This window comes from Pseudophryne corroboree, chromosome 5 (genome assembly GCF_028390025.1).
Source record: "Pseudophryne corroboree isolate aPseCor3 chromosome 5, aPseCor3.hap2, whole genome shotgun sequence".
NCBI classification, from domain to species: domain Eukaryota; kingdom Metazoa; phylum Chordata; class Amphibia; order Anura; family Myobatrachidae; genus Pseudophryne; species Pseudophryne corroboree.
In genome coordinates this window covers 171498235-171514300 of record NC_086448.1, presented here as the reverse complement: position 1 = coordinate 171514300, position 16066 = coordinate 171498235, and positions in this window count along the sequence as shown.

Sequence of the window (16066 nt, the reverse complement as noted above, 5' to 3'; positions counted from 1 at the left end):
CACGTCCAGAACAAAGCGGATATTCCTTTCCAACCATGGGCGAGAGCGGGTCAGAGAATGACCCGGGGCGAAAGAGGGGTTATCCCACAAGGGGGTAAGTGCAGAGGGGGATGACAGCAGGTGAAAATGACGAGTGCAGTAGTCCCAGAGCTGGCAAGTGAATTCCAGCACAGGGTGCCGTTGCAAATGAGGAGATCTAGCTCTAGAGGGGGATAAGAGTAAGGACGACAAAGATGGAGTGTGGCCAAGCGCCGTTTCCAACTGGAGCCAACGAATGTACTGCGTAGGGGCGAACCATGCCACCGCCTGGCTAAGATGAGTGGCCAAATAGTAAAGGCGGATATCTGGGAACCTCTGCCCCCATCCTCTACTGGCCTGCGTAAAGTAGAGAAACCTATCCTAGGGACCCTATCTCTCCACACAAAGCGGAGCAACCAAGAGTGGATCTGCACCAAGACGGAGTCCGGAACTTTCACTGGTAGCGTCTGAAACAGATAAAGTAGGCGAGGGATAATGTTCATTTTCAGAGCTACTATACGACCCAGCCAGGAAATAATTAAAGACTGCCATTTATGAAGATCGGCCTTAAGGTTTTTAAGCAACGGTGGGAAGTTTTCCTTATAGAGGTCCCCGTAGCGGCGCGTAATAAAGATCCCCAAGTATCGGATTTTAGAAGCGCGCCAGGAGAATTTAAAATTGGTTTGCATGCAGGACAGCTGAGGAGGGGGAATGTGGAAGGGGAGAGCTTCCGTTTTAGACCAATTAACTTTGTAACCCGAGATGTGTCCGTATTCAGACAGGAGGTTAAAAAGGTTCGGCAGAGAGGTGTGTGGTGAGGAAAGCGAGAGGAGGACATCATCTGCGAATAGGGAAATCTTGTAAACAGAGCCCCCCACCTCCAGCCCTCCGATGTAGGTCGAGGCTCGGATACGGGCTGCTAGTGGTTCAATTACCAATGCAAAGATCAGGGGCGAGAGTGGGCAGCCCTGTCTGGTGCCGTTGGAGATATCCAGAGGGTCTGACTGCACTCCGTTCACGGAGACCCTGGCGGAGGGGTTCGAGTACAAGGCCTGAATCCCCGTGAGAAATTCCCCCCGAAAACCAAAGTGAGCAAGAGTTTCAAACATAAAGGGCCAGCCTATCCTGTCAAACGCTTTCTCCGCGTCCAGAGAAAGCAAAAGAGCAGGGGTACGTGTAAGGTTGACATAGTGAGCCAGGCTAACAACCCGCCTCGTGTTGTCTCGGGCTTGGCGGCCGGGGATAAAACCTACCTGGTCATTATGGATAAGGTGGGGCAAGACGCTGTTCAGTCGGAGGGCCAGGATTTTCGAGTAGATCTTAATATCAGAATTAAGTAGTGAGATAGGTCTATAGTTAGCACAATTGGATGTATCCTTGCCATCCTTGGGGATGACTATGATCCTAGCCTCCAGAGCAGACTTGGAGAAAGAGGCTCCCTGTAAAACAGCATTGAAGAGGGCTGAAAGGTGGGGCGTAAGCTGGGGGAGAAAAGTCTTGTAATAGGCGGCCGAAAAGCCGTCTGGGCCAGGAGCCTTGTTAAGTTTTAAGGTTTTAACGACGGTGGCAACTTCTTCGTCGGAGATCTTTGCATTCAGTTCTGCAGAGACCGATGGGCTCAAACAGGGCAAATGGCAGTGGGACAAAAAGGTGTGAATGACTGCATGAAAGTCCGGACTCGATTGAGTGGGCCTATGAGCATTATACAACTTCTCGTAGAAGCGGGAGAAAGTCTCAGTGATACGCTTGGGGTCACCTGTTTTCTTACCAGGGGAAGACTGGATAGATAAAACGTTATTTCTTGCCAATCTAGTCCGAAGCCTAGAGGCTAGTAGTCGATCAGCCTTATCCCCTTTTTCGTAAAAGGACTGGTTGAGCCATTTCAAGCTAGTTTCTACCCTAGCCGTCAAGAGCATGTTTAATTCTCCTCTGACTGAGGACAAGGAAGAGAGATCTACTTCGGACCCTGACTCTTTATGTTTCAGCGAAAGGGAGGTGACCAAGTCCGAGAGCTCCCGGATACGTTTAGCTCTGGCCCTCTTATTATGAGAGGAGGCACTAATCAGGCATCCGCGTATTACCGCCTTATGGGCGTCCCACAGTAACATAATGTGTCAAAATAATGGGATATTTCGGCGGCTATGTGAGCTTTCGTTTGGGGATTAAGAAGGAGTCTGTCATTCAACCTCCACACAGGGTGGCGAGCGGGAGGATGCGGACCCGGGACGTCCACCGTGACCGGGCCATGGTCTGAACATGTGCTAGGGTGAATGGAGGTGTCAAGGATACATTGGGCAGGCTTTGCACTCAAAAAGATCATATCCAATCTTGTGTAAACATCATATATAGGGGAATAGTAAGTGTAGTCCTTAGCATTCGGCTCTTTCACTCTCCATGCATCGAAGAGAAGGTGTCGTGATAGCAGAAGATTCAAAGCAGATGCGTTACGCGCATGAGAGGTGCGCATAGATCTGGGCAGAGGTTTGGATCTGTCTAGAGCACTATCCAGGGTCACGTTAAACCCCCCCCCCCAAAACCACATTACCGCGTCTGTGCAGGGCTAATAGGCTATTTAGGGAGCGGAAGAAAGGGGCCTGTAGCTGATTAGGAGCATATATATTCAGGAATGTATAGGGGGCCCCATTTAACAACCCCACTAACAGAAGGTATCTACCCTCAGGATCCCTCAGTATATCGGAGGGGATGAAGTCCAGGTGGTTAGCAAAGAGTATAGAGACCCCCTTCTTCTTGTGTGTGGGATCGCAAGCATGGAAAGTGTGTGGGAAGGTTTTAGACCTAAGTTCAGGATGTGACTTACCAGAGAAGTGGGTCTCTTGTAGAAATACGATATCGCCTCTAAGTTGTTTAAGGGACTGAAATAAGAGAGAGCGTTTGCGTGGGCTGTTCAAACCTTTCGTGTTCAGGGAGACTATTCTAAGAACCATGGTATAGAAGCGGAGTACTGTTCATGTGGAAGCGCACCAGCGGGACCCTAGAAGAGAAGGGGAAAAAAGAAGGAAAGAAGACCAGAGAAAGAAGAGGAGAAAGGGTAGGAGAATAGATGAAGAACAGGCATATATCAGTACCAGTAAATAGGAAACAGAGAATATCCATTCTCACTGGTCGGACCCAAGGAAGAAATAGACCCGCGGGTCCAGTTCGTCTGACGTCGACCGTGAAGGTCGAGTGGGGGATGGGTGAACCCAGCTGCTCGGAGAGGAGACCGGGGCCCGTGTGTGGACAAAATGAAACAAGTGTACATATTGTAGTTAGTAAGCAAAAGGAGCTATAGGGGGAGGGAAGAGGGGGGGAGGGAGGAGAACAAATCTATAGGAACTGAGGGGGAACATGGTGCGGTGACTACCCAGCCGCAGTAGTAACACTATAACTTGTTAGAAACACGAGGAGAAAGGCGCGACCCGATCGGGCCGCACGGGGCCGGAGCCCACGCGGCCAGCCACGGAGAACCCCGGCCCCGGAGGCCCGAAAAGGCCCACCCACCCCAGATTTAATAAGGCAGTAAACGGTAAGCATTAGCTAAACAGAGAGTTCCGCATAGTATGGGAATCTTGACGTATGTCAGAGAGATCTTGTGCGGATATGAAGTTAGTACAGGGATCGCCACAGATGTAGAATCATGTATCCGGAGAGGTATGGGAAGCAGATCCAACGGTGATCCAATTCGAGGATGGGGCTGTGAGGGAAGGGGAGGTGTTGACTGGGGGAGGACGCTGCGTGGTGGTCGGAGGGCCGGAGATGTTCAAATGGCGAAGTAGTTGAAGGGCTTCATCTGGGGATCTAGCAGATAGGATTTTGCCGTCCGCCCTGACTTGGAGGGCAAAGGGAAATCCCCACCTATATCTGACATTGTTGTCTCTCAGGGTTTTGGTTATATCCTTCAGTTCTCTTCTTCTATTCAACGTAACCGGCGACAAGTCCTGAAAGATTAAAAGATCTGAGCCTTCGAAAGAGATGATCGGAGACCTCCGGGCTTTGGCGTAAACTTGGTCTTTGACAGCAAAGTAGTGAAAACGTAGGATTACATCCCTCGGCTTAAGGTTACTAGCTTTTTTGAAGATTATCTGGGGGTTTTTTTTAGGTAAACTAGGGCCTAACACTGGGTCCTTGAGTAAAATGTTCCAATGTCGTTCACTAATTCTTTTTATTTTCACATTTTCCCTATTGAACTGTATAATGAAAGGTCTACTTCCAAACTCCTTTTTAGGTCTGGAATTTGGAATCAGAAGATCTTCTCTATCCTAAACTGAGGCTTTCATAATTGCAGCATCAATCTTGGGTGTACTATATCCTCTGGATATAAATCGCTCCTTTAAAATTACTGCTTGTGAAAGAAAATCATCAGTGTTGCTACAGTTTCTGCATAAATGCAGAAACTGTGCATAGGGGACACTGTTTAACCAAGTTGGATGATGACAACTTTTGGAAGGTATGAAGCTGTTTGTATCTACTTCCTTAAAAAAGGTGGAAGTTTTGATTTTAGCTGACTGGGTACTTTCTAACTTCAAATCAAGGTTGTCAATTGTGGTCTCATGAAATTTATAAGCAAATTTTAAATTGAAGGTGTTCTTATGGATATCCTCTAAAAAGAGTTCTACATCCTCCAGCTCACCATTCCATACAAAAATGAGGTCATCTATATAACGATAGAATCTTATATGTTTTGCATGGAACTTAGAGCTGTAAACAAATGACTCCTCCCACTCCCCCATCAGTAGGTTGGCATATGATGGGGCAAATTTTGTCCCCATTGCCGTTCCTTGTTGTTGGAGGTAAAACACCTCTTCAAACAGGAAAAAATTGTGCTGTAAGATGTATTTGATGCTATCTAAAATGAAGGAAATTTCTTCACATGATTTGGTACTGTCACAATTAAGAAATTTTTGAACTGCTGATAAGCCAACTTCATGCGGGATTGAAGAATACAGCGCCTGTACGTCAATGGTCAGCCATTTGTCACCTGGTGACCAAGTGTATTCTTTGAGGTCTTGTAATAAACTAGTGGAATCTCTTAGATAAGAGGATTTACTTTTTACATAAGGTTGTAGCTTTAAGTCAACAAAATGCGAAAGATTGGCCGTTAAAGAATCAACCCCTGAGATTATAGGTCTCCCAGGAGGTCGGTTTCTATCTTTGTGGACTTTCGGGAGATGATAAAAAATGGCTGTTGTCGGGTGCTTAATAAACAGGTATTCAGATTCTTTATCACAGATAACATCTTTTTGTTTTGCATTGTAAAGTAAGGCCTGTAATTCGTCTTGAAAAACAGACGTAGGATTAAATGTTAACTTTTTGTACATTGTAGTATCATTAAGAATATTAAAGGCTTCTTCTAAATATGCGGTCCTGTCCTGTAGGACTACCGCTCCACCTTTATCAGCACTCCTAATGATCAAATCGTCATCCTTTTCTAACTGTTTTAAAGCTTTATTTTCTAAAGGATCCATATTACTGTTAAATTTGTTGGAAAGAACTTTTATATTCTTAAAGTCTTCCTTTACAGAATTATAGAAAATGTCTACAAAACTTCCCCTAGATTCCACGGGATAAAATTTTGAGGGAGGTGCCACTAAAGGTTTAGGTTTTGATGATACTGGTGGTTGTGAGACAGGGTTCTTTAAAAAATATCTCTGAACTGTAAGATTTCTCACAAATTTATTTAAGTTAATAAACCGGTCAAAATTGTTTAAATGTTGATCCGGAGCAAATTTAAGACCCTTATCTAGAACTTTGATCTGTTCGTTGGATAATTCTCTCTCTGTGAGATTGTTGATACTTGTTTTAGGTGTTGGTGAAACAATGGTCACCTTTTTGGGGGGGATTTTCTCCCCCCTCTCTTTCCTCTTCTACGTGGAAACCTCTGTTTTGGCCATGAGGAGATTCTGGGTGGGGAGCGGAGTCTAAAAAATGTTGTCATTGGCGTCTAGGTGGTGGAGATGGAGATCTAAACACCTCATATCGCTTTTTAAGGAATTGGCATTTATTATTTCGTTGGCCTCTATACGAATTAAATCTATTTCTCTGCCTTTGCGGATAGGGTGAATAATAGGAGGACCTCCTCCTCTGTCTAAAATTGGTGTGCTGCCACTCCAATCTGCCATCATACTCCCTATTATGATAGGTCCTGACATTTCTTCTACCTATATAGGGTTGTTCAATACGATTGGGATAATAATCCCGTCTAGCACTCTGTCTGGAGTCTGCTTTAGTTGACTCCTGATTGGACCAATTTTGTATTTTGCCATTGAGGTAATCACTCTTATCTCTGGCACATTTCTTCTGTTTTCTTAGGATAATTTCCTCTTCCACTCTGTCTTATTTAGACTGTAAATCATTAACGTCCCTTTTAAAATCCTCATCATTTTCGTATTTACTCACTAATCCTTCCAATTTTAGATAAAAATCCCCACACTGATATGCATTAGTTACTTAGCAACATAATATAGTCAGTTGCTTAGCAACATAATATACTTACTCCCCTAGGGGCGCATGCGCGCCAACACGTACACATTATAATTAAAAATTTTTGGAGATGGACTCTCCTCCACCCAATTGTTTGTTTATGTGCTGGGCCTAATAGGTGCCTAGCAACATACTATATTCATTTCTCCAACAATGTGCGATTGGATGAAGTGAAGAGGTGTGCGCATTCACTGTGCGCCCTGTAAGCCACACGTGCCGGAAGTCACGCGTGCGCTCCATTGAGGGAAGTGCACACGCCCACATCGTCAATGGAAATAAAGGGGGAATTACCCCTGTATGACACGAGCGATCCACTCACGGCAGCTGGAACGCAAACAGGAAGCACGGTTCCATGCTTCAGGCGATCGAAGTGGCAACCGTCAAAAGCAGTTTCACTAAGCCAGCCACGTTAACACCTATACTAGGAGACAGTGTTAAGTTACCATTAGGTTTTTTTTTAATTAGGATAACTACAATTATAGGCACATATTAAGGGAAGGGAATTATGGGTAATTATACAATTATCTAATGTACACATCTCTCACTCACAAGCCTCACTGCTATGAGTCAATAAGTAGTCCCCCTTGGTTAAGCACTGACGGGGTTTAATATATACATTTACTTTTTTTATAAAATGGAACATATTCACTCTAATGAGAACAGGAAGTGATGTAACGTCCTGGGATGAATATAAGGGGCAACCTGGGATCCCAGGCATTATCTCGCTTCCTGGATGCTGCAAACATACACCCAGTTGGTGTGCTGAACCAATACTATATCCAAGTAAGTTAATAATTGCATTAGGTCTAGTTCAATCTCACTTATGGTTACTTTTGTTATGATGTTTTTTTAGTCATATGGATTACTACTGATAAATAACTTAATCAGTTTTGTATTTATTTTTGAATACTAATTGAACGTGTAGCTCTATAAGCTGTGAATGAGCCATATATCGCCAGAAGGAACACTGTTACTATTTATCTTTGTTGCAATTTATATTATTATTATTATGTAGCTCCATGAGCTGTGAATGAATTTTGATGGAATTATGAAATCACAGGAGGAATATTGTCTGTATTTTTATATTATGTTTTGATATTTATTGTCAATAAGATGTAATTGATAAGTGTAATTTTTATTATTTAAGGTGTTAATCACTGGACTGTTACTATATACCACTGGTCTTGTATGCAAATCAGTTGATCAAGCTGCGGTATGTACACATCTTGTTGTTGGATATGTATCAACTTTATAATATATTGATAAACCTTATGCAATTATCCCTTTGTTACAGTCAGGAAGAGGTTTCAGACTCTATTTTACGGTTTTAAATCTTTGATCCTGGTCGCTGTCAGCCACTATGGATCTTCTATTTCTTTAAACAGTATGGTTAAATCCAATTCCTCTTGTTTCTTCACATACATACGCTCTACAATTAAGAGCCATTTCTTCCTATTATAGGTGGCGAACTGTCCATATTATTTCTCAGGGCTTCAGCCAGCCAAAATCCATATTGTCCCAATACGAATTACATCCATTTTTCGGGTTAGTATTAGTCATTTGATATATATATATATTTGGCCCTACACAAAGTATCTAATAAAATATTTCCTTACCAAATCCAAAATCTTTTTACGATATACTGAATTCAAGTAGATCACGTTTATACCACAAATATTCCAAGTGGAATTTATTACATCATAACTTCCGGGTTAGTATTAATTATTATATCTTCAATTTTTTAGATATGGCTTTACACAAATAAAGTGTGTAACAAAGTACTTTCTCAATTAGATTTAATTTCATATGTGACACACTGGATTCCAGTAGATTACGCTTGCACTATAAATTATTCCTAGTGGAATTTATTACATTATATTTTTAGGTAGGTACCAACATTATATTGTGTCTTTCTTTATTGGAATCTACCCACATATCCTCTTCATTCCCTAAATCATAATTTTTTCATATTTTTAACCCAGACACATTTTACCCCTGAAGAAGTCCGAGTGGACGAAACGCGTAGGGTTTATCAATTATTGTGCACTATCCCTTTGCTCCGATTATTCCTCCGAGAGCTCACACCGTTAAGGTGAGGAGGATTATCTTGTAACAACTAAAGCATTTTGGTGTGTGTCCAAATAATTGTCATTTTATTATGTTTTATATTATGTCAATTTTATGACTGGATTAAAGATTATTTTCTATAAAGAATTCCTGTAACTAAACTGTGAATCTTTGTCGGGTGATTTCTTTGGTGAGAGGGTTTCTCTATAGGCCCCAATCAGGAATTCCCTAAGGGGAAAAGAACTCAACAGAAGTCCCGCCCTTGAATCTGGAATTGACCAATTTTCAACCAGTTGTAATATTAGCGCACTGTGTATTTACTTGTCGTTTGTTTCTATTTCCAAGATCCTACTGACAGGGGATCTTTCAGTAGTGCTGCTGAACGTCAGCGCAGGAAGGGTATTTTTGTTGTTTACTATATATATATATATATATATATATATATACCTCCAAGTCAGTCGGCACTCAGATCCTGTGTGAACAGCTGCCCCCGGTGCCCGATTCCTTAGATCAAATGCGGCATAAACGGCACTCACGGGGTTAAATGGTTGAAAAAAGCTGGTACATTTATTAAATGTGTAACGTTTCGGAGCTGCTGCTCCTTCTTCCAGACACCAGACAGAATAAACACATACATAACACTTACCCCCTCTTAACACACCCGAATCATCATCGCTCACCTGCACCTGGGCTCCTTTGCAGATCGGTTCCTAACGATGACGTACTTCCTGGCCGTGGCTTCCGGTCATTGCTATAGCAACGGCCGGCTTGCGCTCCAGCCTTGGTGGTCACCATGGAGACGCGACTGCAGGCTCCCTGTTCATGCAGGCAGGCGGCGCTGTGATAACAAAAAATAACATTTAATAAACAGACATAACTGTGTGCAGCACAAATATTGTAAATACCTTAATGGACATAATGAATAAATATTCCAGAGTCATTGAAATATAATCAGTTATTCTAATAGAGGAAATTTACATGATACTATTCCAGTTAATCTTTTCATTTAGGCCAAGTGGAGTCCTGGTATTTAACCTGAACATCCACCTGGCTTCAGATAACAATAGTGTTCTATTCCGGTCCCCTCCACGTGGTGATTCCGGAACATGATCAATGATAAAATAACGCAACTGAGATAATGAGTGTCCCTTATTTTTGAAGTGCCTAGCTACAGGTTGGTCGACACTTCTCCCAGCTAGTGATAGATCAATGTTGGACCTATGTAGGGCCATACGTTCTCTAAAACTACGAGTGGTTTGTCCTACGTAATATAAGCCACAAGGACAATATATTACGTACACCCCATGTGTACTATTACATGTCAGCACATGACGAATATCAAATATCTTGTCATTATGAGGATGCTTGAAGCTTTTGCACGGGAACATGTACTTACAGGTAACACAACTATAGCAGCTATAGCAACCGGGTTTCTTAAAGGATACATTAGGGGGTCTAGGGATCCCTCGACCAGAGATGTCCGTTTTCACTAATCTGTCCCTAAGATTACGCCCCCGTTTAAATGCAGCCATGGGTCTATATTCTTTAAAGCAACCCAGGTCTTCATCAGTTTTTACAATTGGCTAGAGTGCTTTGGTGGCCTGATTAATTATTGGGCTTGCTACCGTAAAAGTACTGACCCACGGAATTACTTTTTTAACTCTACGGTTTGATGGTTCAAGTAGTTGAGCCCTCGGCATTGCTAGTACCTGTCTTTTTTGTCGCTGGAGTAATTCCCGATCATATCCCCGAATTGTGAACTTATCAATTAACACATCCAACTGTTGTGGAGTCGTGGATCTATCACTGGTAACCCTAGCCACCCTCATCATCTGAGATAGTGGCAGTCCCTGTTTTAATGAAGATGGATGGTGACTTCCGGCCAGAAGGAATGAATTGCGCTCAACATCCTTGAAATGGACGCTGGTCACAATCCTACCCTCATTGACATGAATGTTCACATCCAGAAAATTGATTTCACTTTCACTCGATGAGTGTGTAAACTTAATCGTGGTATCCATCTGATTTACCTCCAGCATTAGCTGTTCAAAAGCATTGACACCCCCGGTCCATAACATAAAAATATCATCTATATAGCGGGTATATGTAAGTATATTACAATTCACTTCAGGTCTATTAAGGAACATATGTTCTTCTATATCAAACATATAGATGTTTGCGTACGCTGGGGCCACTGCTGACCCCATTGCGCAGCCACGGAGTTGTAAAAAGTACTGGCTGTCATGTAAAAAGTAATTATTCAACAATGTCAGCTCTAGAAGGCGCAAAAATAGATCATGATTGAACACAGAGGCATCTAAATAATTAACCAAAAATTGCTTCATAGACGCCAACCCCCATTGTGGGGAATCGACGTGTATAAGCTAGTTACATCAAGGCAACACATCAACGTCCCGTCAGGTACTGTATCAATCCCCATTAGTAGCTTAATAAAACCAGTAGTATCCTTGAGAAATGATTTTTTTAGGGGTAACAACGGTTGTAATATAGAGTCCAATAGTTGGGCAGTAGTTTGGAAAAGAGAATCACGAGCAGAAATTATCGGTCGTCCCGGCGGATCGATATTGTTCTTATGTAGCTTCGGCAGCGTATACAGGATTGGTACCTTAGGAAACTCTTTACATAAGACTTTATGGAGAGCTGAAGAGATAAGTCCACTTTGAACTGCCTCGTTCAGTACCGACCGCAGTTGTAACTGAAATTCTTTAGTAGGATCACCAGAGAGTTTTTTATATACCTCTGCATCTGCCAGCTGCCTCTCAATTTCATGTCGATATTCATTAATTCCTTGAATAACTATGGCTCCACCTTTATCGGCGGGCCGAATAGTTATATCTTCATATTTGGCAAGATTTTGTAATGCCGTAGTTTCTGCTCTTGAAAGATTCTTCTGAACTTTACCTGCTGCTGATGTGTATCTGGTCACAGAATCGTCCAGGAGTCTATTGAACGTCTTTAACGAGGGGTTAGCTGAAGGTGGATCATATGTGGACCTTGCAGCCGATTGGATAAATTTCTCCACCGGTGTTCCCTCCGTAATAGAGGGTTTATGCTGGAAATGTTCTTTTAAGCGTAGCTTCCGTGCGAATTTATGATGTTCTCTCCTCCATTCAAAGTCATCGTGAAGATTAGTCGGCACAAATGAAAGGCCCTTTTGTAATACCGAGATTTCAGTTTCAGTCAACACCCTCGATGAGAGATTCACTATGGCTGTTTGTTCTTTGCTGCTTTCCTGGTGGTGGCCCCTTTTGTTTTGTCCACCCCTGCAGGTGGTCGTTCTTTTACAGCTTTTAAAGATTCTGGTGGATTCCCTAAAGGGACACCAGCCGATGTACTGGGATCATCTGATTCTGATACACCAAAATCACTGTCACTATGGCTCGCAGAGGTGTCAGTTTGATTCCGGGTTCGTGATGGATCTTTTTGCCATGGTCTGCGTCTGCGTCCTTTATCATTACCGCGAATTACAGTTTCACCTCCAGACAACCAGCGGTAGACTTTATTGTCCTCATAATCATTGTCTACCGCATATTTTTTATTCCTTTTGAACTTGAGTAGATCACGTTTATACTGTTCACATTTTTGATCAAGCTTGGTGATCCAGCTTGCATTAATTGGATCCTCAAGTAATACCTTGGCATCTTGCTGAAGTTTGTCAATCTTTAATTGGGTCAGATCTAATTCACGGTGTGACTCCTCAATTACCAGGACCATCAGGTCCAATGCGCATCTATTTAGGATGCCAACCCATTTGCGGACAAATTCAGGATTATTACGGCCAATGGTAGGAATATTCCTGGAGCGGAAACCGCGCAGAATTTTTCTTTCCCTATAATACTCTGAGAGAGAAGTAGCATGTAATAGGTAATCTGTTTCGCGTCGTCTGAGCTTAAAGAGTTGAAAATAAATGTCCTCCATAATTAGTGTGGTTTCCTTACCACCTGTGGTTTCCTGTAGCAGGATTCCTTCAATTTGTTCTGGAGTAAATCCAAATGTCTCACAAGGTGGAAAAATAAAATTAAGACATCCTGTTGCCTCCTGAGAGGTCTGTGTTCCCCTAAGTGCCTCCATTTTAAAATATTGCTGGTATACAATACTGTCCTGGCTTATAGACAGTATAGAACAGTTGGGCACAGAGACACACTCTCGGATGTCAGAAAAGTTAAGAGACTGGTAATGATTTAAAAAGAGTCTTAGGTGCCATACCACAAGCTGCTAACAAGCAGCACATGTATTCCTCCAAGTCAGTCGGCACTCAGATCCTGTGTGAACAGCTGCCCCCGGTGCCCGATTCCTTAGATCAATAGTTCTCCAAATGCGGCATAAACGGCACTCCGGGGTTAAATGGTTGAAAAATGCTGGTACATTTATTAAATGTGTAACGTTTCGGAGCTGCTGCTCCTTCTTCCAGACACCAGACAGAATAAACACATACATAACACTTACCCCCTCTTAACACACCCGAATCATCGTCGCTCACCTGCACCTGGGCTCCTTTGCAGATCGGTTCCTAACGATGATGTACTTCCTGGCCGTGGCTTCCGGTCATTGCTATAGCAACGGCCGGCTTGCGCTCCAGCCTTGGTGGTCACCATGGAGACGCGACTGCAGGCTCCCTGTTCATGCAGGCAGGCGGCGCTGTGATAACAAAAAATAACATTTAATAAACAGACATAACTGTGTGCAGCACAAATATTGTAAATACCTTAATGGACATAATGAATAAATATTCCAGAGTCATTGAAATATAATCAGTTATTCTAATAGAGGAATAATAATAATAATAACTGATTATATTTCAATGACTCTGGAATATTTATTCATTATGTCCATTAAGGTATTTACAATATTTGTGCTGCACACAGTTATGTCTGTTTATTAAATGTTATTTTTTGTTATCACAGCACCGCCTGCCTGCATGAACAGGGAGCCTGCAGTCGCGTCTCCATGGTGACCACCAAGGCTGGAGCGCAAGCCGGCCGTTGCTATAGCAATGACCGGAAGCCACGGCCAGGAAGTACGTCATCGTTAGGAACCGATCTGCAAAGGAGCCCAGGTGCAGGGGAGCGACGATGATTCGGGTGTGTTAAGAGGGGGTAAGTGTTATGTATGTGTTTATTCTGTCTGGTGTCTGGAAGAAGGAGCAGCAGCTCCGAAACGTTACACATTTAATAAATGTACCAGCTTTTTTCAACCATTTAACCCCGTGAGTGCCGTTTATGCCGCATTTGGAGAACTATTGATCTAAGGAATCGGGCACCGGGGGCAGCTGTTCACACAGGATCTGAGTACCGACTGACTTGGAGGAATACATGTGCTGCTTGTTAGCAGCTTGTGGTATGGCACCTAAGACTCTTTTTAAATCATTACCAGTCTCTTAACTTTTCTGACATCCGAGAGTGTGTCTCTGTGCCCTACTGTTCTATACTGTCTATAAGCCAGGACAGTATTGTATACCAGCAATCTTTTAAAATGGAGGCACTTAGGGGAACACAGACCTCTCAGGAGGCAACAGGATGTCTTAATTTTATTTTTCCACCTTGTGAGACATTTGGATTTACTCCAGAACAAATTGAAGGAATCCTGCTACAGGAAACCACAGGTGGTAAGGAAACCACACTAATTATGGGGGACATTTATTTTCAACTCTTTAAGCTCAGACGACGCGAAACAGATTACCTATTACATGCTACTTCTCTCTCAGAGTATTATAGGGAAAGAAAAATTCTGCGCGGTTTCCGCTCCAGGAATATTCCTACCATTGGCCGTAATAATCCTGAATTTGTCCGCAAATGGGTTGGCATCCTAAATAGATGCGCATTGGACCTGATGGTCCTGGTAATTGAGGAGTCACGCCGTGAATTAGATCTGACCCGATTAAAGATTGACAAACTTCAGCAAGATGCCAAGGTATTACTTGAGGATCCAATTAATGCAAGCTGGATCACCAAGCTTGATCAAAAATGTGAACAGTATAAACGTGATCTACTCAAGTTCAAAAGGAATAAAAAATATGCGGTAGACAATGATTATGAGGACAATAAAGTCTACCGCTGGTTGTCTGGAGGTGAAACTGTGATTCGCGGTAATGATAAAGGACGCAGACGCAGACCATGGCAAAAAGATCCATCACGAACCCGGAATCAAACTGACACCTCTGCGAGCCATAGTGACAGTGATTTTGGTGTATCAGAATCAGATGATCCCAGTACATCGGCTGGTGTCCCTTTAGGGAATCCACCAGAATCTTTAAAAGCTGTAAAAGAACGACAACCCGCAGGGGTGGACAAAACAAAAGGGGCCACCACCAGGAAAGCAGCAAAGAACAAACAGCCATAGTGAATCTCTCATCGAGGGTGTTGACTGAAACTGAAATCTCGGTATTACAAAAGGGCCTTTCATTTGTGCCGACTAATCTTCACGATGACTTTGAATGGAGGAGAGAACATCATAAATTCGCACGGAAGCTACGCTTAAAAGAACATTTCCAGCATAAACCCTCTATTACGGAGGGAACACCGGTGGAGAAATTTATCCAATCGGCTGCAAGGTCCACATATGATCCACCTTCAGCTAACCCCTCGTTAAAGACGTTCAATAGACTCCTGGACGATTCTGTGACCAGATACACATCAGCAGCAGGTAAAGTTCAGAAGAATCTTTCAAGAGCAGAAACTACGGCATTACAAAATCTTGCCAAATATGAAGATATAACTATTCGGCCCGCCGATAAAGGTGGAGCCATAGTTATTCAAGGAATTAATGAATATCGACATGAAATTGAGAGGCAGCTGGCAGATGCAGGGGTATATAAAAAACTCTCTGGTGATCCTACTAAAGAATTTCAGTTACAACTGCGGTCGGTACTGAACGAGGCAGTTCAAAGTGGACTTATCTCTTCAGCTCTCCATAAAGTCTTATGTAAAGAGTTTCCTAAGGTACCAATCCTGTATACGCTGCCGAAGCTACATAAGAACAATATCGATCCGCCGGGTCGACCGATAATTTCTGCTCGTGATTCTCTTTTCCAAACTACTGCCCAACTATTGGACTCTATATTACAACCGTTGTTACCCCTAAAAAAATCCTTTCTCAAGGATACTACTGGTTTTATTAAGCTACTAATGGGGATTGATACAGTACCTGACGGGACGTTGATGTGTTGCCTTGATGTAACTAGCTTATACACGTCAATTCCCCACAATGGGGGGTTGGCGTCTATGAAGCAATTTTTGGTTAATTATTTAGATGCCTCTGTGTTCAATCATGATCTATTTTTGCGCCTTCTAGAGCTGACATTGTTGAATAATTACTTTTTACATGACAGCCAGTACTTTTTACAACTCCGTGGCTGCGCAATGAGGTCAGCAGTGGCCCCAGCGTACGCAAACATCTATATGTTTGATATAGAAGAACATATGTTCCTTAATAGACCTGAAGTGAATTGTAATATACTTACATATACCCGCTATATAGATGA